The sequence below is a fragment of the Ceratotherium simum genome, chromosome 12 (assembly GCF_057802395.1).
Source record: "Ceratotherium simum simum isolate JZ-2026a chromosome 12, ASM5780239v1, whole genome shotgun sequence".
Classification (NCBI taxonomy): Eukaryota; Metazoa; Chordata; class Mammalia; order Perissodactyla; family Rhinocerotidae; genus Ceratotherium; species Ceratotherium simum.
The window spans coordinates 23,035,517-23,062,090 of record NC_141911.1 but is presented as its reverse complement, the minus strand read 5'-3'; the positions used below and the strand labels follow the sequence as shown (position 1 = coordinate 23,062,090).

The following is a 26,574-nucleotide window of genomic DNA, read 5'->3' as shown; positions in this document are numbered from 1 at the left end:
GAGGTCAATACATAGTTTAAAAGCTTGTGATTAGATTACATAATATATGTAAAGCACACTGATAGATCATGACACGTTCTAGGCACTCAAAAAAGTAGGTTACAAACTCCTAGGGAAAGAATGTAAATCACAAGAGGCAAGGTAGATAGTACCAGGAAGAAATGAGCATGAGGTTAAAAATGAAGGTGGGGAAATTTCTTCCTCCATTGCTCTGAGGCTTTCTCTCCCACTGTATATAACTATAAATAACTGTGAATAAATATAAAACTGTGAAAAATATATTACACAAATGTTTCCAGGCATTGGACGACCAGGTAGCACAGATTCATGATTCCTGAAAAAGGGGAAACAATGAGATGATTCCTACAATTTTCTGTTTTTCTGCTCAGAGGCAATTTCTGGACTCTGGTACAGAGAAGAATAAAACTAGAACCTGGTTGTCTATCTTAGCTGAGGAGATAGAGATTGAGATGGAGGGAAATGGAGATGGTTGGAATCTTTGGAGCAAAGAACCAGAGAGAAAGGACCTCTTGAAGATAAACAGCTTCAGAAATCTGTATAAGGGTCCCCTTGAGTCTTCTGCTACACACCAATCTGCATGTTTGTAAGGTGAGACTCCACAAGATGAAGGAAGGAAAGAACAACTACTTGAGAGCAATAAACCCGACAAATTCCAGAGTTTACACAGGGTTCAAGATCTAGTAAGTGAGAGAGGAGAGAACTTGTGGAATTGTGGGATAATCAGCAGAGATCCCTGAACAATTATACCTTAGAACAAATTCTACTCTAGATCTTACCTAAATAAAGCTTAAAAGCTAGCCTCTAACGGAACAAACTAAACCTCAAGTAAATTAACTGTTTGCCAATACAACTTTTTCACTTTTTAAAGGAAGATAGCAAAATCCAGATTCTCAACAATGGAATACTCAGAATATCTGGCACTGAATAAAATATGACTAGACATATAAAGTAGCAGCAAAATGTAATTCATAGACAGGATTAAAGTCAGTGATGTGGCAGATCCAGAAATTATAGATGATGGAATTAGCAGACAAGTCATTATAACAGCTATTATAAATTGGCTCAAAGGAAAACATAAATATAAGGAGGAAAGAAATGCAAAATACAAAAGAGAACCAAATGGAATTTCTAAATACAAAAAAATACAATATCTGAAAGGAAAATTTACTAAATAGATTTAAAACCAAATTCAGCGTTACAGAAAAAGATAAGTAAACTTGAAGACACAACAAAAACTATTCAAACTGTAGCATGAAGAGAAAATAAAAGACTGAAAAATAATAGAGAAGGAGTAACAGTGGGACAAAATGAAGAAGTTTAACACTGATGCAGTTGGAAGGCCAGAAGGAAAAGAGAGAGAAATTTTATCAGAAAAAATAAAGCTCAAAAATTTTCCAAAATTTATGACAATTAAAGCCACAGATCCAAGAAGCTGATTATCAAATTCCAAACGGAAAATGAAAATAAAATCTGACCTAGGCATACCAAATTCAAATTTCTGAAAACTTTTAGCCAAAAGAAAATCTTAAATAATGCTGGAGAGAAAAAGATCTGTTTCATACATGAGAAGAAAAATAAGAATCACAGCAACTTCTCTTTAGAGCATCTGGAAGAAAAAAATCTGTCAAGTCTAAATTAAGTACAAGTGAAAATATCTTTCAAAAATGAAGGTAAAATAAATTATTTTCACACAAATAATAATTGAGAAAATTTGTGCTAGCAGTCCTGCATTACAAGAAATGTTAAAGGAAGTGCTTCAGGCAGAAGGAAAGCAACACCAGACAGAAATCTGTATCCACACTAAGGCATGATGAGCACCAGAAGTAGTAAATACGTGAGTAGCTATAAAAGACATTTTTGTCTCTTTTAAAAATTTTTGTTTAAAAATTGATGGTTTAAAGCAATGCACTGTGGAAATTACAACTTATATATAAATAAAATGTATGCAAACAATAAGACAGAGTGTGAGGAAAAATAAGAAAGAATATCAGTGTAAGGGTCTTACAAATGTAAAATAGTATGAAATGTAAAATGTAAAATAGTATAGGGTATATATGTAAAACAGTGAAGACAGATGGTGATCAGTTAAATACGAATATTTAAACACTGGAAATCACTACAAAAATAAAGAAGATACAGCTAATAAGCCGAAGATGGAGATAAAATTGAATTCTAAAAATACTCAATCCAAAACAAGGCAGGGAAAAGAGGAAAAAAGAACAAAATCAGATAAGACAATAAAACATACAGCAGAATGGTAGATTATAATCCAAAAGTATTACTACTTATATTAAATATAATTGTCTAAATATGCCAATTAAAAGGCAGAAATTATATACATAAAGCATGAGGTTTATTTTTTATGGAGTCTACAAAAAAAGACACACATAGGTTAAATGTAAAAATATTTGAAGAGATCTATCATATAAACACTCTTCCAAACAAACTCAAACTCAGGCAGAGTAGAATTCAGCAAAAGGAATTACTAGTAAGAAAGAGACACATTTTATCATGTTAAAATGATTAATTCATTAGAAAAATATTAAAAAAAACATAAATATGTCTGCACATCATAACAGATTATAAATACATAAAGGAAAATTTGACAGAACTGAAAAGAGAAGTAGATACATCTACAATTACAGTTTGTGATTTCAACACTCCTCTTTCTGTAATTGATAGTAGAGGTAGAAATAAGAATATTCTCACACTGTCAACCAACTCCACCTAAGAACTGCAGAATAGAAATTCTTTTCAAGTGCACATAGAACATTCACAAAGATATGTCATACTCTGGGCAATAAAAAATACTCAATAAATTTAAAAGAGGTGAAATAATCAAATATATCTTTTCTTACCACAATGGAATAAAATTAGAAATCAATAACAAGGAAATCTGGAAAATCTCCAAATAATTGGAAATGAATTAATATATCTCAATAGAACCCGTGAGCCAGAGAAGAATGTAAAATTAAATTGCCTCAAGGGCAATTTAAAAACATTGGGAAACAGAGGCAGAGTCAAGATGGCGGCATAAGCAGACTCGGCACTCACCTCCTCCCGTGGACACAGCCAATTTACAACTACTCGTGGAAAAATTACCTCTGAGACAGAACTGAAAACTGGATAAGAGGAACTCCTGCAACAACGGACAATCCTAACTGAGGTGGAAGAGGCAGAGACTCCCTTCTGGAGAGGAAAAACACCGCCTTTACAAGCCGCCAGCTTCACAGCCGCCTGGGAGCAGCTCACAGGTACACAGCCTCCCTGGAGGCGCGGGGCCCTGAGCAGGGGAGCGCCCCCGCTGGGGGCATTTTGTGGACCCAGCACAATCGAGACCAGCGGCATAATATCTGACTTTGCCTGATACTAAAACATGGGGAGGACCCCCAGAAAACCCGGTTCACAAAGAAACTAAAACTGGCTCTTAAAGGGCCCGCACGCAAACTCAACCGTTTCAGAAAGCATCCTAAAATCACCAGAAAGAAAGGTGCACAGTGCTGTGATGAAAAGAGACTCACCTAATAGGCCCTGAGTGCATCTCGGTGAGGGGTGAGACCTCTCCAGGGACTGGGACATTGGCCACGGCCATTGTTGTGGCCTGGTGTGGGCCTGCTGACACAGACGCCATTGGAGTTCTCCTGGGGCCTGCTAGCCCAGGGTCTGCCCCACCCGCTAGAGCACCGATTTAATCCAGCTCAGCCAGGGCAGGCAGCCCACCCTAGAGACTGGCCCCACCCAACAACAAGCCCTCAGGCAACTTGTGGCCTGCATAGATTGGTGACTGCATTCTCTGCAGCCTGGCAACTGAGCCAACTTGAGCGGGGCAGGGTGTGCACAAGGAGCGAGTGGGGAGTGTGGGGCGGTGGCGGAGTGTGAGGGGCTCCCGCCGTGGAGAGACTGGGTCCACTTGGGTAGGTCGGGGCACTCACACGGGGCAGGACTGTGTTGACTGTGTGTGTGGACCTGTGGGCAGCAGGGTTTCTCAGCTGCAGAAGACTTGTGCTTCTCAAAGACCCACATAGGAGGTTTGCCCCACCTTCCAAAGCCCGAAACGATCAGGTGCTCCTGTGCCTGAGGCCAGCTGCTCCCAGCTGCAATGCTCAGAGAGCTGACAAGAGACCTAATAGGCTAGAGGCTTACAGCAATTGTAAGGCCCTGAGGCTAACAACCTGCCATGCTGGGGGCCTACTCACTTAAAAGAAATACTGCAACACAAATGTGGTAATAGAACTTGCAGTCAACTGTGCTGGGGCTCCCCACACCTGATAAAGAGACTGAAGGGCCCACAACAACTACAAGCAGCTGAGCATTACAACAGCTGGCCAGGAGCATAACTCGGCCTCCCTGGGTGCCTACAGGGAGAGCAAACAGGCCACAACAGAAGGACACACGTAGCCCACATAGGGGTCACCCCTGGAACATTGAGAACTGAGGGAAGCACACTGGAAGCCTCCTAAGCCATCACTTACATAAGGTCACCTATCCAAGAGCAGGAGACGTAACTGACCTATCTAATACGTAGACACAAGCACAGGGAAAGAGGCAAAATGAGGAGGCAAAGGAATACATTCCAAGTAAGGGAACAGGACAAAACCCCAGAAAAGGAACTAAGTGAAACAGAAATGAGCGACCTACCCAACAGAGAGTTCAAACTAAGAGTGTTAAGGATGCTCACTGATCTGGGGAGAAGAATAGATGAACTCAGTGAGAATGTCAACAAAGAAATGGAAGATATAAAAAGAACCAATCAGAAATGAAGAATACAATACTGGAAATGAAAAATTCACTAGAGGGACTCAAAAGCAGAGTAGAGGATACAGAAGAACAGATCTGTGAGCTGGATGAAAGACTAGAAGAAATTACCCAAGGTGAACAGGTAAAAGAGAAAAGAATTAAAAAGAGTGAGGACAGTCTAAGGGACCTCTGGGACAACATCAAGCACACTAACATCCGTGTTATAGGTGTCCCGGAAGGAGAAGAGCGAGACAAGGGGGCAGAGAATCTATTTCAAGAAATAATAGATGAAAACTTCCCTAACCTAAGGAAGGAAACAGACATCCAGGTACAGGAGGCACAGAGAGCCCCAAACAAGATAATCCCAAAGAGGCCCACACCAAGACAAATCATAATCAAAATGTCCAGAATTAAAGATAAAGAGAGAATCCTAAAAGCCGCAAGAGAAAGTCAAGTTACATAAAAAGGAAACCCCATAAGGCTATCAGCTGACTTCTCAGCAGAAACCTTACAGGCTAAAAGAGAATGGCATGATATATTTAAAGTGCTAAAAGCAAAAAACTTACAGCCAAGAATACTCTACCCAGCAAGGTTATCATTCAAAATGGAAGGAGAGATCAAAATTTTCCCAGATAAGCAAAAATTAAAGGAGTTTGTCACCAAGAAACCAGTGCTACAAGAAATGTTAAAGGGACTGATTTAAGGGGAAAAGAGAAGACCACAAATAGGAAAAATTATGTATTTCCATGATTAGAATGTAATGGATACAAATACACAAAAAAGAGGTTAGATATGATATCAAAAACATAAGAGGGGGGAGGAGGGGAGTTAAGAGTACAGCTTTCAGACAGAGGTCAAACTAAAGTGACCATCAATTCTGTATAGAAGAAGAAAGGAACAGAGAAGGACTACTAAAACACTGAGGAAAAAAAAAAAAAGTTAAAAAATGGGAGTAAGTACATACTTATCAATAGCTACTTTAAACGTCAATGGACTAAATGCTCCAATTAAAAGGCATAGGGTGGCTGACTGGATAAAAAAACAAGACCCATATATAGGCTGCATACAAGAGACACACTTCAGAACTAAAGACACAAACTGAAAGTGAAGGGATGGAAAAAGATACTCCACGCAAATGGCAATGAAAAGAAAGCTGGGGTAGCAGTACTCATATCAGACAAAATAGACTTTAAAACAAAAACTGTAAAAAGAGACAAAGAAGGGCATTACATAATGATCAAGGGAACAATCCAACAAGAGGATATAACACTTGTAAATATCTACACACCCAATGTAGGTGCACCTAAATATATAAAGCAATTATTAACAGACATAAAAACAGAAATAGACAGTAACACAATAATAGTAGGGGACTTTAACACTCCACTTACACCAATGGATAGATCATCCAAACAGATGATCAATAAGGAAACATTGGCCTTAAACGACGCACTAGAACACATGGACCTAGTAGATATATACAGAGCATTCTATCCAAAAACCGAAGAATACACGTTCTTTTCAAATGCACAAGGAACATTCTCCAGGATTGATCACATATTAGGCCACAAAACAAGTCTCCATAAATTTAAGAAGAGTGAAATAATACCAAGCATCTTTTCTGACCACAACAGTATGAAACTAGAAATCAACTATAGGAAGAAAATCAGAAAAGCCACAAATACGTGGAGATTAAACAAAATGCTACTGAACAACGACTGGGTTAACGAAGAAATCAAAAAATACCTGGAGACAAATGAAAATGAAAATACGACATGCCAGAATTTATGGGATACAGCAAAAGCAGTTCTAAGAGGGAAGTTTACAGCGATACAGGCCTATCTCAACAAACAAGAAAAATCTCAAATAAACAATATAACAATGCACCTAAAGGAACTGGAAAAAGAAGAACAAACCAAGCCCAAAATCAGTAGAAGAGGGGAAATCATAAAAATCAGAGCAGAAATAAATGAAATAGAGACTAAAAAAAGAATAGAAAAAATTAATAAAACCAAGAGCTGGGTCAAAAGATCAACAAAATTGACAAATCTTTAGCTAGACTCACCAAGAAAAAAAGAGAGAAGGCACAAATAAGGAAAATCAGAAATGAAACAGGAGAGGTTACAACAGACACCTCGGAAATACAAAAGATTATAAGAGAATACTATGAAAAGCTACAGGCCAACCAATTCCACAATCTGGAAGAAATGGATAAATTCTTAGAATCATACAACCTTCCAAAACTGAATCAAGAAGAAGTAGAGAATTTGAATAGACCAATCACCAGTAAGGAGATCGAAACAGTAGTCAAAAACCTCCCCAAAAATAAAAGTCCAGGACCAGACGGCTTCCCTGGTGAATTCTACCAAACATTCAAAGAAGACTTAATACCTATCCTTCTCAAACTCTTCCAAAAAATTGAGGAGGAGGGGAAGCTCCCTAACTCATTCTACGAAGCTGACATTACCCTGATACCAAAACCAGACAAGGACAACACAAAAAAAGAAAATTACAGGCCAATATCACTGAAGAACATCGATGCGAAAATCCTCAACAAAATACTAGCAAATCGCATACAACAATATGTTAAAAAGATTATACACCATGATCAAGTGGGATTTATTCCAGTTATGCAGGGATGGTTTAACATTCGCAAATCATTCAACGTAATACACCACATTAATAAAATGAAGAATAAAAATCACATGATCATCTCAATAGATGCAGAGAAAGCATTTGACAAGATACAGCATCCATTTATGATAAAAACTCTGAATAAAATGGGTATAGAAGGAAAGTATCTCAACATAATAAAGACCATATATGAGAAACCCACAGCTAATATCATCCTCAATGGTGAAAAACTGAAAGCCATCCCTCTAAGAACAGGAACCAGACAAGGATGCCCACTGTCACCACTCCTGTTTAACATAGTACTGGAAGTCCTAGCCAGAGCAATCAGGCAATGGAAAGAAATAAAAGGGATCCAAATTGGAAAGGAAGAAGTGAAACAGTCACTATTTGCAGATGACATGATTTTATATATAAAACCCTAAAGAATCCACCAGAAAACTTTTAGAAGTAATCAACGAATACGGTAAAGTTGCAGGATACAAAATCAACATACAAAAATCAGTTGCATTTCTGTACACTAACAACGAAGTAGCAGAAAGAGAGATTAAGAATACCATCCCATTTACAATTGCAACAAAAAGAATAAAATACCTAGGAATAAACTTAACCAAAGAGGTGAAAGATCTGTACACCAAAAACTATAAAACATTTCTGAAAGAGATTGAAGAAGACACAAAGAAATGGAAAGATATTCTGTGCTCTTGGATTGGAAGAATTAACATAGTTAAGATGTCCATACTTCCTAAAGCCATCTATAGATTCAATGCAATCCCTATCAAAGTTCCAACAACATTTTTCACAGAAATAGAACAAAGAATCCTAAAATTTGTATGGAACAATAAAAGACCCCGAATAGCTAAAGGAATCCTGAGAAAAAAGAACAAAGCTGGAGGTATCACACTCCCTGATTTCAAAATATACTACAAAGCTATAGTAACCAAAACAGCATGGTATTGGCACAAAAACAGACACACAGATCAATGGAATAGAATCGAAAGCCCAGAAATAAACCCACACATCTATGGACAGCTCATCTTTGACAAAGGAGCCAAGAACATACAATGGAGAAAAGAAAGTCTCTTCAACAAATGGTGTTGGGAAAACTGGATAGCCACATGCAAAAAAATGAAAGTAGACCCTTACCTTACACCATACACAAAAATTAACTCCAAATGGATTAAAGACTTGAATGTAAGACCTGAAACTGTGAAACTTCTAGAAGAAAACATAGGCAGTACGCTCTTCGACATCGGTCTTAGCAACATCTTTTCAAACACCCATGTCTGACCGGGCAAGAGAAACAATAGAAAAAATAAACAAATGGGACTACATCAAACTAAAAAGCTTCTGCACAGCAAAGGAAACCATCAACAAAACGAAAAGACAACCTAACAATTGGGAGAAGATATTTGCAAACCATACATCTGATAAGGGCTTAATCTCCAAAATATATAAAGAACTCATGCATCTCAACAACAAAAAAACTAACAACCCAATTAAAAAATGGGCAAAAGACCTGAACAGACATTTCTCCAAAGAAGATATACAGATGGCCAACAGACACATGAAAAGATGTTCAAAATCACTAACTATCAGGGAAATGCAAATCAAAACTACAATGAGATATCACCTCACGCCCGTCAGAATGGCTATAATTAACAAGACAGGAAACAACATGTGTTGGAGAGGATGTGGAGAGAAGGGAACTCTCATACACTGCTGGTGGGAGTGCAAACTGGTGCAGCCACTATGGAAAACAGTATGGAGATTCCTCAAAAAAGCAAGGATAGAACTACCATATGATCCAGCTATTCCACTGTTGGGTATTTATCCAAAGAACTTGAAAACACCAATTTGTAAAGGTACACGCACCCCTGTGTTCATTGTAGAGTTATTCACAATAGCCAAGACTTGGAAGCAACCTAAGTGCCCATGAAGGGACGAATGGATAAAGAAGCTGTGGTATATATACACAATGGAATACTACTCAGCCATAAGAAACGATGAAATCCAGCCATTTGTGACAACGTGGATGGACATTGAGGGTATAATGCAAAGTGAAATAAGTCAGAGGGAGAAGGTCAAATACCGTATGATTTCCTTCATTAAGTAGTAGATAATAACAACAATAAACAAACACATAGGGACAGAGACTGGATTGGTGGTTACCAGAGGGGAAGTGGGGAGGGAGGAGGGTGAAAGGGATAATTCGGCACATGTGTGTGGTGATGGGTTGTAATTAGTATTTGGGTGGTGAACATGATGTAATCTATGCAGATATAGAAGTATAATGATGTACACCTGAAATTTTTACAATGTTATAAACCAATGTTACTGCAATAAACAAAAAATTAAGGAAAAAAAAAACATTGGGAAACAAATGAAACTGAAAATAGCATATCAAAATTTGTAGGATGCACCTTTATCAGTGCTTAAGGGGAAATTATTTTGAGCTTTAAAGATTTATATTAGAGAAGAAAAATAATTTAAAAATAATGATCTAATGTTCCTCTTTAAGAAGTGATAAAAGGAAATACTAAAATAGAGGATGTTGGTAAATTAGAAAAAAATAGAGAAAATCAATGAAACTATAAAAGCTGATTCTTAGAAAAGATAAATAAAATTGATACATCTCTAACTAGACTGATCAAGAAAAAAATAAAAAGGGTCTATTTGCCAGTGCAAGGATGAAAGAGGAGACATCACTACATAGTCAATAGACATTAAAAGAATAATAAAATAATATTATGAACAATTTTATGTCATTAAAAATGACAAATTAGGTAAAATAATTAAATTTCTTGAAGGACATAAAATAATAAAACTGACCCAAGAAGAAATCTTAATAACCCTATTTCTTTTTTTTTTTTTTTGCAAGGAAGATCAGCCCTGAGCTAACATCCATGCTAATCCTCCTCTTTTTGCTGAGGAATACCGGCTCTGAGCTAACATCTATTGCCAATCCTCCTCCTTTTTTTTTTCCCCAAAGCCCCAGTAGATAGTTGTATGTCATAGTTGCACAGCCTTCTAGTTGCTGTATGTGGGACGCGGCCTCAGCATTGCTGGAGAAGCCGTGCGTCGGTGCGCGCCTGGGATCTGAACCCGGGCCGCCAGCAGTGGAGCGCGAGAACCTAACCGCTAAGCCACAGGGCCGGCCCTTAATAACCCTATTTCTATCAAAATTTGAATTCATAAATTCTGGGTCCAGATGAAACCACTGACGAATTCCACAAATATTTGAGTTAGACATAAATACCAGTCTGACATACATTCTTTCAGAAAATATGAAAAAAGGCACATTTCTCCAACTAATTTTTTTATATCAAAACTACCCGTATATCAAAGGCATTCCAAAGGAAAAAAAATTACAGAACAATATCCCTCATAACGTAAGTGCCAAAATCTTTAACATAATTTTAACAAGATGAATCCAGTAATGTTTAAAAAGGATAATACCTCATGACCAAATGAGGCTTATCCCAGGTAAACCTTTAGTTCAATAATAAAAAATTAATATCTTGCTCCATAGTGAAGACTGAAAGAAAAAAAAATACATGGCTGACTCAATAAATAGAGAAAAAGTATTTGATAAAACTCAACACCTGTTAACAAAATTTTAGCAAACTATGAAGGAAAGGGAAGATATTCTCTCAACTTGATAAAAGATATTTATGAAAAATTTCTAGCTAACATCACACTTAATGATAGACAAGCAGGCATACAATCTGAAGGCTTTCTTCTCTATGATCAAGAACAAGACAAGGATGATCATTCTTATAATTTCTACTCAATATTGTCTTTATTTTCAGAAAATATGATCACGTAATTAGACAACCCTTAGGAATCTCACAAAAAGCAGTTAGAACTTAGTGAATTAAGACAAATTACAGAATTGAAAGTCTATATACAAAAAAATCAATTGCATTTGCATATACTGACCACAAATCAAGATAAAATGCAATTTTCAAAATCACCATTTACAATAGCATCCAAAACCAAGAATACTTAGGGATAAATTAAAGTGTATGTAAAATCTATACGTCAGAAACTACAAAATATTGCTGAGAGAAAATAAAGACAAATAAATGAGAAATATATTATGTTTTTTTGAGTATCAATATTATGTCAATTTTCCCTAAATTTATTTATAGATTCAATACAATTACAATCTAAATCCCAGTAGGCTTTGTATAAAAATTGATAAGCTAATTATAAAGTTTATATGGAAATGCAAAGAACACAGACTAGCAAGGCAAATTTGAATAAGAACACAATTGAGGAACTTGGATTACCAGATTTCAAGACAATACAAAGCTAAGTAATCAAAACTATGTGGTATTAGTACACGGACAGACCAATGGGTCAATGGAAACAAATAGGGAGTTTCCAAGTATACCCACACATCTGTGGTTGATTTTTCTACAACATGCCAGGTTCATTCACCAAAAAGAATTAGATATTTTTTAATAAATGGTGCTGTAATATCTGTATGTACATTTGGAAATAAATGAATATTGATCATAAGATCACACCATAGACAAAATTTCACTCAAATTAGAACAAAGACCAAAGCATAAGGGCTAAAACAATAAAGTCTCTAAAAGAAAAACAGGAGAAAATCTTTGCAACCTTGGGTTAAGCAAATATTTTAAGCTAGAAGAAAGTCATGAATATAAAACAAAGACATTTGATAAATTTCATTCAAATAAAAATCACTGTGTTTGAAAGACACTATTAAAGAAATGAAAAGGTAAGCCATGGAATGGGAGAAAAATATTACATATTATATATGCAAGATATATATGCATATATATGTCATATAACAACATATATTATATAAATAGTATATAATAAAATATTATATGTATATATTTTTTCTCCCACTCCATGGCTTACCTTTTTACTTCATATATATATATAATTTCATATATATTTTTTCATATATATGATTATAAATATTTATACCTATGTCTACATATATATATTTATACCTAAACCTCTACCTGTCTGTCTATTTACACACAGTTACATATTGCAAATGTGAAAAAGAGCTCTTATCACTCAATAATAAGAAGACAAACAGCCCAATATAAAATTGGCAAATCGTTTTAATGGTTTTATTAAAGAAGATATATAGGGCCGGCCCCATGGCTTAGCAGTTAAGTGCACACGCTCTGCTATTGGCGGCCGGTTTGGATCCCGGGTGCACACGACGCACCGCTTCTCCGACCATGCTGAGGCCGCATTCACATACAGCAACTAGAAGAATGTGCAACTATGACATAAAACTATCTACTGGGGCTTTGGGGAAAAAAAGGAGGAGGATTGGCAATAGATGTTAGCTCAGAGCCAGTCTTCCTAAGCAAAAAGAGGAGGATTAGCATGGATGTTAGCTCAGGGCTGATCTTCCTCACAAAAAAAAAAAACAGAAGATATACAATTGATAAGTATACGTAAAAAGATTCAACATAATTAGTAATCTGAAAATGCAAATTAAATCACAATTAGAGACCATTACACATCCACTAAATAAAAACATATTCACAGAAAATAATTATTACTATATTTATGTTTATTATTATTTACATACAATTGTATAACCAATATAGCTTCCTGGTAAACTGAGCCTTCTGCATTTTACAGTTATTTTTGCTTACCATAATAATGCATACCAAATGCAAATATTTTGCTTACCAAAATAATAATGGACTTATCACAGAATGACATGGTGGTTTTCAAGTCATAATACTTTTCACATAATAGGACAGAGTGCTCTTAGATGGCATCTAGGTTATACCGCAAAATCCATTTACTAAGTTAGTTCCTCAAAGTTTTACTTTAAAATCCATAGTCACAGCAGAATTTAACATACTGATCTTTCAGAAATTATCTGAGATTCGTTTAAAGTGTTTGTGCTCATTATTTCCTGTTGGCCTCTCTCTCTTCTATTCTCTGCCCTTGTCTGCTCTGCTCTGCTCTGCTCTGTTTCCCAGATACAGTATAGACTGCTTCAACGGGACTGCTTTATTCTCTGGCTTTGGCTGGGTTTGGTAAATGCAAGGCACCAGCAAGGGAAGAGAGGGTGGGAGGAGAGTGAGATCAGGGTATTTATTCTCTCAATCCTCTCTCTGTTTCATTACATTTCTAACAGCAGCTGCTTTCCTCTTTAGTTATAGCACCTGCTGAGGGGTTCTTCAACTGCTCTAGGTCTCTCCAGATGCCCTATGTTTTCTCTGCTGTTCCCTCCAGGATTCCCACTATAATTACCCACTGGGTGCCTCACTATCCTCTTTGGTTCACTTAGCTCTGTCTTCTTTAAATTCCTTTTAGTAAAATCATTTTGAATATGCCATCTGTTTTCTGCCACAACTCTAACTGATACCATAATTGGTATCATGAGCAAGATTCTGCGATTGGTTTGCTCTCATAGATACGACTAGAGTGATAACCTGACGGCACCACAATTTTCAATTTTTCACTAGAATGACATGAAATGAATTACTGATGGAGCACAAATCATTAATTGGTCAATTGTCTTTGGCACTTAGTGGCTATGGCAAAAAAAAAAGAAATGGTGATTGCAAAGATTTTGAAATGGAATGATTGCTTCTGACTATTGTGGAGAATTTACATAAAGATAAATATACGTTTAAAACACTGAACTCCCAATTCATGTCACAGGTGGAGATTCAGAAAATCTTAATAGCAGCCTTAAAATAATCCCTTATTTGTAGTAGCATAGGATAGACAAGGCTTAGGATCAAACTCAAGATCTAACTGTAGGGGATACAGAGTTGCAATATCAGTGAAACGTACAACTTGCCAAATCATTTATCCTAAGGAAAGAAAATTTGTTGGGAAGGAGTAAAGCCATGACATTAGGAATTTAGACACTAGGCAAAACTAGAAAAAGTGGAAATTTTGAATCCAGAAATCTTCCTGAAATGTTCTTGCTAATGGAGGCAGCTCCTTTCCTTCAGCTCAGAGAACCAATCTTCCTTGTAAAGAAATGTTTCAATGACTTCACTTTGGGCATTTGCCACAAAATAGGATGTTGGTTATTCTCAGGACCCACTCTCACCATCCCTCATTGCCTCCAGTCCCATAATGAGACTTCCATCTGAGTATTAACCAGAGAAAAAAATGCACAGTCCTTTCCAAAAGGAGAAACTGTATACACTGAAGGAGTTGCAGGATCTTTGATAATTTCACTTGGCAAGAGTCAAGGAGGAGTGCTGGGAGATATTCTAAGGATGTTATTCAAAGGAAGAGGAATTGTGACATTGGACTAAGTCAAAACTATGAATATGGAAGTATCCACCAAGGATTCTAGATAAAAAATGAGATAAAGCATCTATGTGTGGTGGAGATAAATCTGAATCAAGTCACCATTGAGGTTTGACAGCCCTTTAACCTAGTCCTAGACCTAAGTCACTTTATAGACTTGCAACATACTAATTTAGGGGGAGGGCCAGTTATTTTGAAAAACTGTAACTTGACAACAAGTATACATTGTAAATCTTCCCCCAAGCTTTCCCTGGGGGAGTTTTGGCCATTTATCAAGGTGAAAAAGCTTTAGGATAAAGCAAAATACCTAGACCTGTATAATCTAAGATTCAGGTAAGATTATGACTGACTTGACCTTACTCTGCAAAGATATGGCGGCTATGGGACTTTGCATTGCTTCTGCATTGGGAATGCATTTTTCAGAAATCAATCAAAAGACAAAGATAGAAGGTGACTAGTAAAGAGAAGGGAATTTGAGGGGTATTTTCCCCAATCCACTTGCTATTCTTCTCCACTCTCTTGTGTGCCCTGAAAGGAGGACCTATATAGACTCTATCACCCAGGCTCCCCCACCCTCTGGATTCCGCCTGGGAAGCAAAAGCAGGATAATGGAGAGAAGGGTTAGAGGTAGATTATTTATTTCTTGGGCTATCTCTTGCCTCACTGTGGCTTTGCCAGTAGCTACTTTCCTCATCAAATGAAGCTTCTCTGGGGCAGCCCCTCTTCCAGGGTTTTACTCCTCCTGGGTTGTGGTAACATCATTTGGTTCTCTGGCCTCATCAACTCTGGGTAAAACGACATCCTGCTATTACTAGTCGCTGGGATTTACCTTCCCTTTTTTATTTCCTTAAGTCCTGTACATACTTTGGTATATGGGTCTTTCCTTGAGTGTTTACAGTTAAAGTTTTTTGAATAGGAAAATATTTTAATTGTGATAACGTCTAATTTATCTTTATTTTTCTTTTCTGGAGTATGCTTTTTGTATCATACCCAAGAACTCTTTGTCTAACAAAAGGATAAGAAGATTTTCTCCCATGGTTTCTTATAGAATTTTTATAGTTTTACATTGTATGTTTAGGAATATGATTTTGTGTTCATCTTATATAAGGTGTGAGGTATACATCAAGGTTAATTTTATTGCCTATGGACATCCAATTGTCCAGCACCATTTGTTGAAATCTGTCCTTTAGGCTAGCTTTTTTTGTAGTATAAAAGCCTTAAAACAATTCCCAATTATTCCCTCCCATCCTTTGTGCTAATTTGTCATATCTTTTACTTTTACATATGCTAAAAAACAATATATTGTCACTATTTTTTTCTTTAGTTAAACGCTGCTGACTATACAACGTGTTAGCTGCCAGGAACCTGACTGATATTGTGTCCAGTCTTCCTTTTCTCTAAGACTGCACTGTCCAATGCATTAGCCACTAGCCACATGTGGCTAATTCAATGAAATTAAAATTCAATTTCTCAGTTATACTAGCCACATTTCAAGTGCTCAATAGACACATGTGGCTAGTGATCAGCTGGTTGTACACTAAGGAATAGGAAATTTCCATTGTCTCAGGAAGTGCTGTTGGGCAGCGCTGCTGTAAAAAATGTCTATGGTCATATGTTGCTGGGCATATTAAGCCTTATTAAATTTTACCTGCTTTGTATTGATCTGTACTAACTTTATTAAGTGATAACTAAGTGATAAATTTAGGGTTGCTTGAATATGATACTTAGGATAATTTTTTAGTTTACTCTAGGATTGGTAGATAGAAGCCATTAAAGTCCTATGAGAAATGTATCACAGATTTTATAGTTTCAAGTGCTATTTTTAAACCCATAGATATTTCTTACATCTCATGGACGTGTTTTTTTTAAACACATTTCTTTTAACACTGTATTCTTTTGAGAAAACAATTTTTGAAAAAGTGTCTTTTTTTCCTTTCTGGCTTCTACCTTTCATAGGAGTTTTACAGGTGACAAATTGACACCAATTGGTAGCAAAAATACCTGAAAAAGGGAAAACCAATTAGAGGACAGCTGTATTTTCTGAAAAGCAATAAACAATAAGACGTCTCTGTTACTGTTTCCTCTATTTATAAATAATAATAATTCTTCATACTTTTAATCATCTTTTACAAAAGGTCCACTTTAAATTTAGAATTTGAAAAGAATATTATTTTAACATAATAACAAATGGAAATATGTCACAGAACAAAGAGAACAAACCCCCTTCCCCCAAAGATGGAGAAAAATGAGAATCTAGCTTGTTTGAAAATTTAGAACAGGAGCTAACACACCTTTTCTATTGTTTCATAACCTGCAAAAGCATTTTTAATATTCTTCCTAAAAAAACTTTATTCTTAGCATAAACTCTGTCAGTGAAGATGAAAAGCTGCTCTACAGTAACCTTGTATAATAATGTGCCATCTGTTTTTTCATCCTTCTTCAAGATCAAACTACCTGTTTACAGAAACATTTTCTGTGAAAGATTCGCCTTACCACAAAAGAGTCACCATAATCAGAAATGACATATGAGTATCATCATCTTTTAATTGCAATTAAACAACTTGGTGGGATGATTACTGTGTCCAGAATGCTATTAGGCACTGTGGGGCATGCAAGAAAGCATGAGGAAATAGCGTGGTGGAAGAGGGAAAACTTATAAAACAGGCTCCATTTAGTGATTAAGACAATACAGTATCACACATGAATCTGTGTGGCGTTGATAATAACTGCAACACAATTTTCAGCATGAATGAGTCAGTATATCTTTGAAAGGGAATTTTTTGCTGAGAAAGTGAGATTAGAGTGTCGGATTAACAAATGTTTAGAAAACAATGTAGGGCCGGCCCGTGGCTTAGCGGTTAAGTGCGCGTGCTCCGCTGCTGGCGGCCCGGGTTCAGATCCGGGCGCGCACCAACGCATCGCTTCTCCGGCCATGCTGAGGCCGAGTCCCACATACAGCAACTAGAAGGATGTGCAACTATGACGTACAACTATCTACTGGGGCTTTAGAGGGGGGCAAAGAAGACAATGTAAGTGGATGGAAGGGAAGGAGATGGTAAGAGAAGATAATTTGGAACCTATGAGAATGCTATGCTATTCTTTGGTCTACAAGAAAAAATGGGGGAAAGGCAAACAACTCCCACCACAAAAATCTGTATGAGAATTTTATGGAAAGGTGAAGGAGAATAAATGGTAGAGTTCAGAGTGGAGGATACAAAATTCTCATACTTTGTAGTAAGAGCCAAAAGTTAATGTCTGATGTTTGTGGAACAAGAAATAGAAGATTCCATATATATATTTAAAATTACAAAGTTATCAATAGAATAACTAAGCACAATAATATCACTTAAAATATTAGAGTGAAGGGGAGTAAAAATGATGAGAGGGGCTAAATAAATGAGCTAAATTTCATCTACCCTTCTGGGAGTCAAAGGATATTGACAAGAATTAAAAGTGTAAGTAATGAAGATTAATGAAGGCAGTCACTAAGAAAAGTAAAGCAAGAATGGTTTCCAGTGATTGCCTCTGGAGCAAGAGACTGAGTGGAATATTATTCCTTTAGATTACGTGCATGTTCTACGTTAATTAAAATTCCATGGTCTGTATACTCCCTGAAAATGAGTGTATGACATCTAAAAAAAGTTCATTTAGAGATATTTTATTGCAAACATCTCTCTCAACATCTTACTTCCTTTAAAAAACAACTGAAATATGCACAGGAGGTACAGTGATTCCATACAGCAAATATACTGAGGAGTCAAAAATATGCCTTCTAATCTCACCTTACTTTGGCACTTTTCCTTATGTTCCATTGTTCTTTTTTGCATCTAATATTAACATATTAAAATGTGACTCACTATCAGTTTCATAAAAAAAATGACTTCAGAAATATTCAAAATACCAAGTACAATAGAAAATACTTTTGAAGCTAAAATACCCAGGATGATTATACAATAATGTCATAAGCCTGCATTGCCCAAATTATTAATTTTTTTGGTTTGCAGGGTACTACTAATGTCATAAAAATGGTTACCAATTAAAAAAAGGAATAATAGTAAACTTTTATTGAGTCCCTTGTCACAAAATTTTTTTTCTTGTGATGAGAATTTTTAAGATCCACTGTCTTAGCAACTTTCAAGTATGCAATACAGAATTACTAACTATAGTCACCATGCTATACATTACATCCCCATCACTTATTTTATATCTGAAAGTTTGTACCTTTTGATATTCTTCACCCATTTTGTCCACTCCTACTCCCCACCTCTGGTAACCACCAATCTGTTCTCTGTATCTATGAGCTTGTTTTTCCTTTTTGTTTGTTTGTTTAAGATTCCATATATAATTGATATCAGTCTTTCTCTGTCTGACTTATTTCACTTAGCATAACGCCTTCAAGATCCATCTGTGTTGTTGCAAATGGCAAGATTTCATTCTTTTTTTATAGCTGAATAATATTCCACTGTATACACACATACATACATATATATACACACACATTTTCTTTATCCATTCATCCATCAATGGACACTTAGGTGGCATCCACATCTTGGTGATTGTGAATAATGCTGCAATGAACAATGAATATGCAGATATCTTTTCGAATTAGTTTTTTCATTTTCTTTAGATAAATACCCAGTAGTGGAATTGCTGGATCATATGGTAGTTTTGTTTTTAATTTTCTGAGGAACTTTCATACTGTTTTCCATAGTGGCTGCATGAATTTACATTCCCATCAACAGTGCACAAGGGTTCTCTTTTTTCCACATCCTTGCCAACACTTGTTATCTCTTGTCTTTTTGATAGTAGCCATTCTAACAAGGGTGAGGTGACATCTCATTGTGGCTTTGATTTGTACTTCCCTGATGATTAATGATATTGAACATCTTTGTTGAGTCCTCAGTATGTACTAAGCACCATGCTAAGATCCTGACTTGCAATATTTCATTTAACCTTCACAAAAATTCTATAAAATAGGCAATAATATTACCTCCATTTTACAAAGGAGTAAACAAAATTTTAGAGCAATTACCTAACTTGCCTATGATTTTATAGCTAGTATTTCTTAAAACTGAGGTCCCAACTCTAGCTCTCTAACACCTGTGTGTTTAATTAAATGTATTGATCCCTGCTCTTCCAAGCTCCAAGAATCACTAGCAGAAGAGTTACCTTCTTTTTTTATGTGTGTGTATGAGGAAGATCAGCCCTGAGCTAACATCCATGCCAATCCTCCTCTTTTTGCTGAGAAGACTGGCCCTGGGCTAACAACATCCATGCCCATCTTCCTCCACTTTACATGGGATGCCGCCACAGCATGGCCTGACAAGCGGTGCATCAGTGCACGCCCAGGGTCCGAACCCAGGCCACCAGCAGCAGAGCGCGTGCATTGAACCGCTATGCCATGGGGCCGGGCTTGAAGAGTTACCTTCTTACTTTTCTTTCCCTAGGCTTAAATTGTCCTGCCACATTTGTGGTGACTATAGACACTAGTTGTTATAGCTGCTTTTATTTTGTATTTTTATATAAATCATAGACAACTTAGCTTGATTTTTTAAAGTCTCTTTAATAATCATGAAATTACAATAAAATTATGTTTCATATTCAAAATTTGCAAATACTTTTATTTAAGTGGTAATATCCAATAGGGACAAGGATTCAGCAAAGTGACACCTTGGCTATCAACTCCTGAAAGTAACTAAAGTTGATAAACCAGTCCCAGAGGGAAATGTAATCTGAAAGGAAAAAAAAGTTCATACACTTTCTTTCTGCAATTCTACTTATGGAAACTTTATTATTAGCTACAAGTAAGTTCACTGTAGTTTGATTATAACATTGAAAAAATAAGCATGCTCAATGTTTAACAGTGAGAAGACTGGTTTAAAAACTATGATGTTCCCATTCAATGATGTAATATCCAGTTATGGAAGGTGAAGCTGTATAAGAATATTTGACGACATGATCAATGCCAAGGGAAAGTGAATACCTCTAGATGGGACTATAAGATTGTTTCTTTTTCATTTGTGTGTGTTATAAATTGTATAAAAATGTTTAAGTATTTATTCTTTGAAACAAAAATTAACTACTCAAGCAAGATACCCTAGGATAGGCTCCATGAACCTATAAACTTCAGTAGGGATCCAGGAATCTTCCGAAACCTTACACAAAATTTCCAATCTCTGGGAATTTGTGTATTTTTCTATGGAGAAGGACAGTACCTTACATCACATTCTCAAAGGTGGCCAATAACTCAACTAAGTTTCAGAAATTAATCTAGATGCTCCACATGAATAAATTTAATTTAACTTGCATTTCTTTGATTATTATGGACAACTCTAAAATCTGAGATAAATTATTTATACACTATAAATCATCATCAACTACTAAGACAAGTCTTTTAGTGTCTAAAGTCACAACGAAGATGTCAAAACATTTTTGTGGCATTGGATTTCTTAAATATCATGATAGTGTATGTTTAATTCATTTATATTTATCTATTATTGAGTCAAATTTGTAATAAAAGTACTATTTAATAAATAAATAAAGGCCAGATTGACAAATCTATTTAACAGAGTTAAAATTTCAACAAGTTCAAATAACCAAATGTGCGAGTGAGTATATGCATAAAACCAAGACTCACATACGTGGCAAGTTGTTATAAATTAGAGTAAGATAAAGAAGTATTGCATTTAGTGAAATCTAGAATACTAGCTGCAAGATTTTTACTCTTTTTCCTTCAAAATACGAATATAATATATGTTATGATTACCTGATAATAGCTTTATTTGAACTTTTAAAATAACAGATTTTATGGAATATCATATACAACAAAGATCTCATTTAAAAAAATTAAAGTGACATAGCCCAATGGCATACAAACAAAAATAATATTTCAATTTACAAAGCTTATTTTGCGTGTGTAGCACTTCTTTACTTCTCAAAGTGACTCTGTTTGCCATTATTAATCCAATTTTACACAAAAGGATACTGAAGTTCAGGGAAGTTAAATAATTTTTGTTAAGTCACTCAGACAACAGATAATAGAGCTGGGCTTCCACATACAGGTTTCCTCTTCCCAAATCCAGAGAACTTAACAAAAATAGATGTTACGAATTGACTTCCACACATATACGTCTAAATAGATGTAACATGTCGCAGTAAGAAGATATCAAAGAGAAAATGCCACTGATAATCATTAATTTTATGCATGTGAATATATTTTTCTATTTTAATCAACATTTCTGACCAATAGTAGAGTACTTGTAAAATTTTTTAATGTAAAGTATTACTTGGACATATAATACTACTACGTTTGATCAAAGAGTCTTAACTAGCTTAGTGATACCAGATGTTTGAAAGCTTCACCAAAGATCTTCTAAATGTGCAGAAACACACAATGGATATAAATAGAGAGCAGCAATGGCATTACTCTGTGCTCATAGTAAATAAATGATTCATCAACAACCTGACAACCATAACTTAAATCCACAGTTTCTCTACAGGTTTATATAAGATATTAGTTCTCTTTTAAATGAATAAAATTTAGGAAGTTCTCCATTGGTTTAGAAAAATAACAGTCACTACCCAAACCCTAACTATGAAATATAAAAGCAAATTGTTTGCACTATTTCAGGAAGTTGACAACCTCTTATAACTTTTAGGAAGAAAATAACTATACATACTTTTCAATGTAAAGTATATAAAATTTCCTCTTTTGTTGCCTATTGATTAGAGACATTTTAGGGAAGCAAAATATCTATGGAACCCAGTATTTCCATGTAAAAAAAAAAAAAAAGAGAGAAAGAAACATTAACAAAAATACTATGAAACATTTTTAATGAGGGGACTGATATCACACACAGTGGATTCTCTGGTTCTAAGTAAACTTTAAATAGATGAAAAACTTAATGAAATTAGATCTAATTAATTGGTTTATATTAGCAAAAAACAAAAATCGTTAAAAGTGGATTAGTGGGGGCTGGCCAGTTGGTATAGGGGTTAAATTCACATGTTCTGCTTTGGCAGCCCAGTGTTTATGGGTTCGTATCCCAGGTGTGCACCTACACACTGCTCATCAAGCCATGCTTTATGTGGCAGGAGTCCCACATACAAAATAGAGGAAGATTAGCACAAATGTTAGCTCAGGAACAATCTTCCTCATAAAAACAAAAAAAGAAAAAAAATGGGTTAGTGAAATGCTATATGTTTTAGTTTGAATTAACGGTAACGAAGTTCTGAGAGCTTAGTTATGTACTTTACCTATAGATAATCTCCCTTAATTATGGGTTCTAAACAATTTGACAGATACTACTGGCTTGTTGTTATTGTTTCCATACCACAGTTTGAGATGGGGATTGAAAGACTGAAAAAAGCTGCAATGAAGATCTGTGTTTTCTGATACAGACAGCTAAAGAAAAGTGATAATGTGATTGAACTGGGAAGCTATAAAATTAACCTGTAGAATTGCTCTCTAGTGATTTAAACCACTATCTGAAAATATATGGAATATAAATAAGTGGAATGCATAAATTAATATTTAATTTATAATATAAATCTAAGGTCTGGCATGATGCAAATGTACACAATCAGTTTTTTGCTATATTTTCAAATTTTGTTGTAGAAATAAACCTACAATATTTATTTTTATTTCATTAGTCTCAACAAGTCATGCAATCACAGGAAATTCATGAAAAAGGCTACACAAGTGGTGAATAAATAGATGAAAAAAGTGCTCAACCTCAGTGATCATGGAACACAAATTAAAACCACAATGTGATACCACTATATACTCACCAGAAAGGCTAAAATTTAAAAGGTTGTTGGTGATAATATGCAGCAAGGATAACATTCAAACATTTCTGGGGGAGGGGAAAGAGGATGTAATTTTGGAAAACAGTTTGATGTTACCTAATGGTGAATATATGCACATCTGATGACTCAGTAATTTCATCTCTAGGTAAAAGATGATATCTCAGACCAGAGTGTTAGCAATGGAGTTAGTGATAAGTAATTAGATTTTGGATATATTGAAAGGAAGAGACACTAAGATTTCATGATTAATTTAATATGGGGGGAAGAGAAAAAAGTAAAACAAAACCCTAAGGTTTTGGCCTTGAGCAACTGAATGGACAGTAGTGTGTTCAGCTGAGATAGTGAAGACTATACGGGCTGAGCAGGTCTGAGAGTGGGGAAGACATGTTGAATTTGAGATGTCTTTTAGACATTCAAGCAGAGATGTTCAGTAGGCAGTTGGATATGTGAGTCAAATTCAGGAGAAAGGGCTGGGCTGGAGATAGAAATTTTGAGGTTGTTGGCATATAGATGATATTTAAAGCCTTGCTATTAGTTAAAGTCATCAAGGAAATAAATGTAATTAGAGACAAGGAGTGATGGAATACAAAGCTTGATTACAATTACAGTTACCATTAAGAAGTGTGAATATATTACAGAAATGAAAATGTAAACTGATAAGCAACACATCTTAGTCACATTCCAACTACAATTTTGGAGCCCTTTCCCAGCCCAAGTAGGTCTCTTCTCAGTCTTCCACTGGCGGGGCACTGCCATAATGCTCTTTGGCTATCTAAGTTCCTCTCTCCCTCATCCTTATTCTTCACTTCTTCCTTCATGCCCACCGTACTAGAAATGCTCCCTTTTTCTGTCCAAATTACTCTCAAACCCTCATAAAATCTATAATTTTTGACAGATATTAGTTCAGGGCAATAGAGTTGAGCCTCATTGATGTATGTGTGAATTTCCACCAGAAAAAAAAAATCTATGCAAGTTGTGTGTTCTCATAAACTTCATACGAACACACAAGTCCATAATTTATATAATGCAAAACAAATGAACTGATATAAAAATGGACAATAATATATTGTAACAGAAGACCATAAACTTAAAATCCATAGCTTTCATGAGATTGTGATGCATAAGAACCACAATATTATTCTATCTGAATGAAAATAGTCACATAAAATTGTGAATAACAAGTACAGCCACAGTCTTAATGTATAATTATATTAGAAAAAGAACCTTAAATATTAACACTTGATGTGAGAGGCAGGGACTCAGCCTTTTCTCTCTCCTTTCTTTTCTGTGGACTCAGCCTTTTCTCTCTCCTTTCTTTTCTGTTCTTTCATGGCAAGTGCTGGATGATTGTTGCATTCTCTTGTCTGTGAACGCATCCTCTAGTTTGTGAAGCACAGGGCAAGAAGGCCCATGGGAGCTAAACTGTAGTCTGTGTTTACTTACCACACTCTGCATCCAAGCATGGCATTAGACAAAAGAAAGAGATGTCTTTTTAATAGTACAAAGAACAACTTTTTTCACCAAGCTTAGACTGGCAGGGCTGTGCCTAACTAGGAAAAGTGTGTAGTAGTTAGGGTCCCAGCAGGAAAAAAAAAAGGTATATTCATAGTTTAATTGAAGATAGTTTATTAAAGGGACTATTTACAGAAGTATGTACAACATGCAAAAAATCTACAAGAGATGGGGAAGCACCCAGTGGGTAGAAACAATGGGAATTCATAGCAACTCCTAAGTATAAAGAGACAAGGTGAATGTTACCAGAGATTGGTAAAAGCAGAAGTGGTGGCAGAAGGGCTGCCTGATAGGGGTTATAATTAGAGGTAGGACAATGTCAGGAGGGAGCAGGAATAATATAAATACCCAGACCTATTCGTCTTCCCACGTTCCAACCTCTGGCAGTTGTGTCTCATTGCTGAGCCCAACCTCAAGCCAGAAAGGAAGAGAGCTGGAGTGATGCGATACATTAAGGTCAGCCTCTCAGGGCTTGGAGCAGGGGAAAAGAAAGGCAGAGAATGGGGAGCTAGCCAGAATAACTAGCATGAGAAATATCTTTCTGATTCGCCTAAAGTATTGACCGTGTTTCTAACTTCTATGAACTTGATGCTTTAACATCTGCCCTACCTGCATATACTGGACTCACCTTGCTGTAGACAACCCAATAACATGCCTGAGATAACTTGCCTTGACCTGCTGCCTCCCTCAGCTCTCCTCTTGCACCCACGCACCTCCCTTCCAAGAGAAGCCCTCTTCCTGTGGACACACTTTTAAAAATCAAAACCAACCAATCCAGTGTCCACACCCCCAACCACTTCCTTGATTGGGCTCTTGCTCTCTGGGTGTAATCACCCCAGCGCCAGGGACCAGACAACCAGGGACAGCCCCTAGGCCCCAGAGCCTGCTGAAATCATTTAAAGTAGCCAATGCCAACCCTTTCCACACTGCCTCTCTAGCTCCTTCTCATGGAAACCATAATAAAGGTTCTTCCCCAACACTGGTGCTTCCTTGTGTGGCCCCCATGGCACAGCGTGCTCCCCTAACCTTGGGAACTGTGAGTAATAAATTATCTTTTTAATGATAATTATCTCCTGATCTGTTGGCCTTACTACACCTCAAGTTTTCTATTACTGTAGTATGTTTTAAAAATCTAACTTGATGGACCATCTTATTAAAATTCGTACAGGAGCTATATGGGCTAGAGGTGGTCTGTGGGTGGTGCTTTTTTTCTGCTTAGACTTTCTTGCTGATTTAATAGTTTACTATTTCTCCACCCTGAAATCAGGTGGGAGGAGGGACCGACAACGCATAGCCTGCCCCTTGGAAAATTGCAGGGTAGAATGATTGTCTTTGGCAAACTCCCATCTCTCTTTCTCCATCTTTCTTATATCCATTGGTCTTAATTCCATCCTATGTCTAGATGACTGTTTGCTAATTTATAAGTAGTACATTTATTAATCCCCTAGCATTATTTTATGTTAAAAATGATTTGTTATGAGTTGACATTAGTAAACTTTAGTTATATAACCAAATTTATTATCTCCAGTTGTATGGTTTCAAGTGATACAATCAATAATTTGTATAATTAACTAT

General features: G+C 36.1%; 1 protein-coding gene across 4 annotated transcripts in view; it reads right to left on the bottom strand.

Moving 5' to 3' along the window:
- The window catches only part of MARCHF1 (membrane associated ring-CH-type finger 1), a 573,636-nt gene that overhangs the window by 445,228 nt on the left and 101,834 nt on the right, over positions 1 to 26,574 (bottom strand). The window contains exon 1 of one of the 4 annotated variants that reach the window (XM_087437462.1): positions 3,543 to 3,633. The exons of the other annotated variants lie outside the window; for them this stretch is intronic. The gene's annotated coding sequence lies outside the window, so the exon portion shown is untranslated. Of the gene's footprint in view, positions 1 to 3,542; positions 3,634 to 26,574 lie in introns of those variants that run through there. 4 annotated transcript variants of the gene reach the window in all.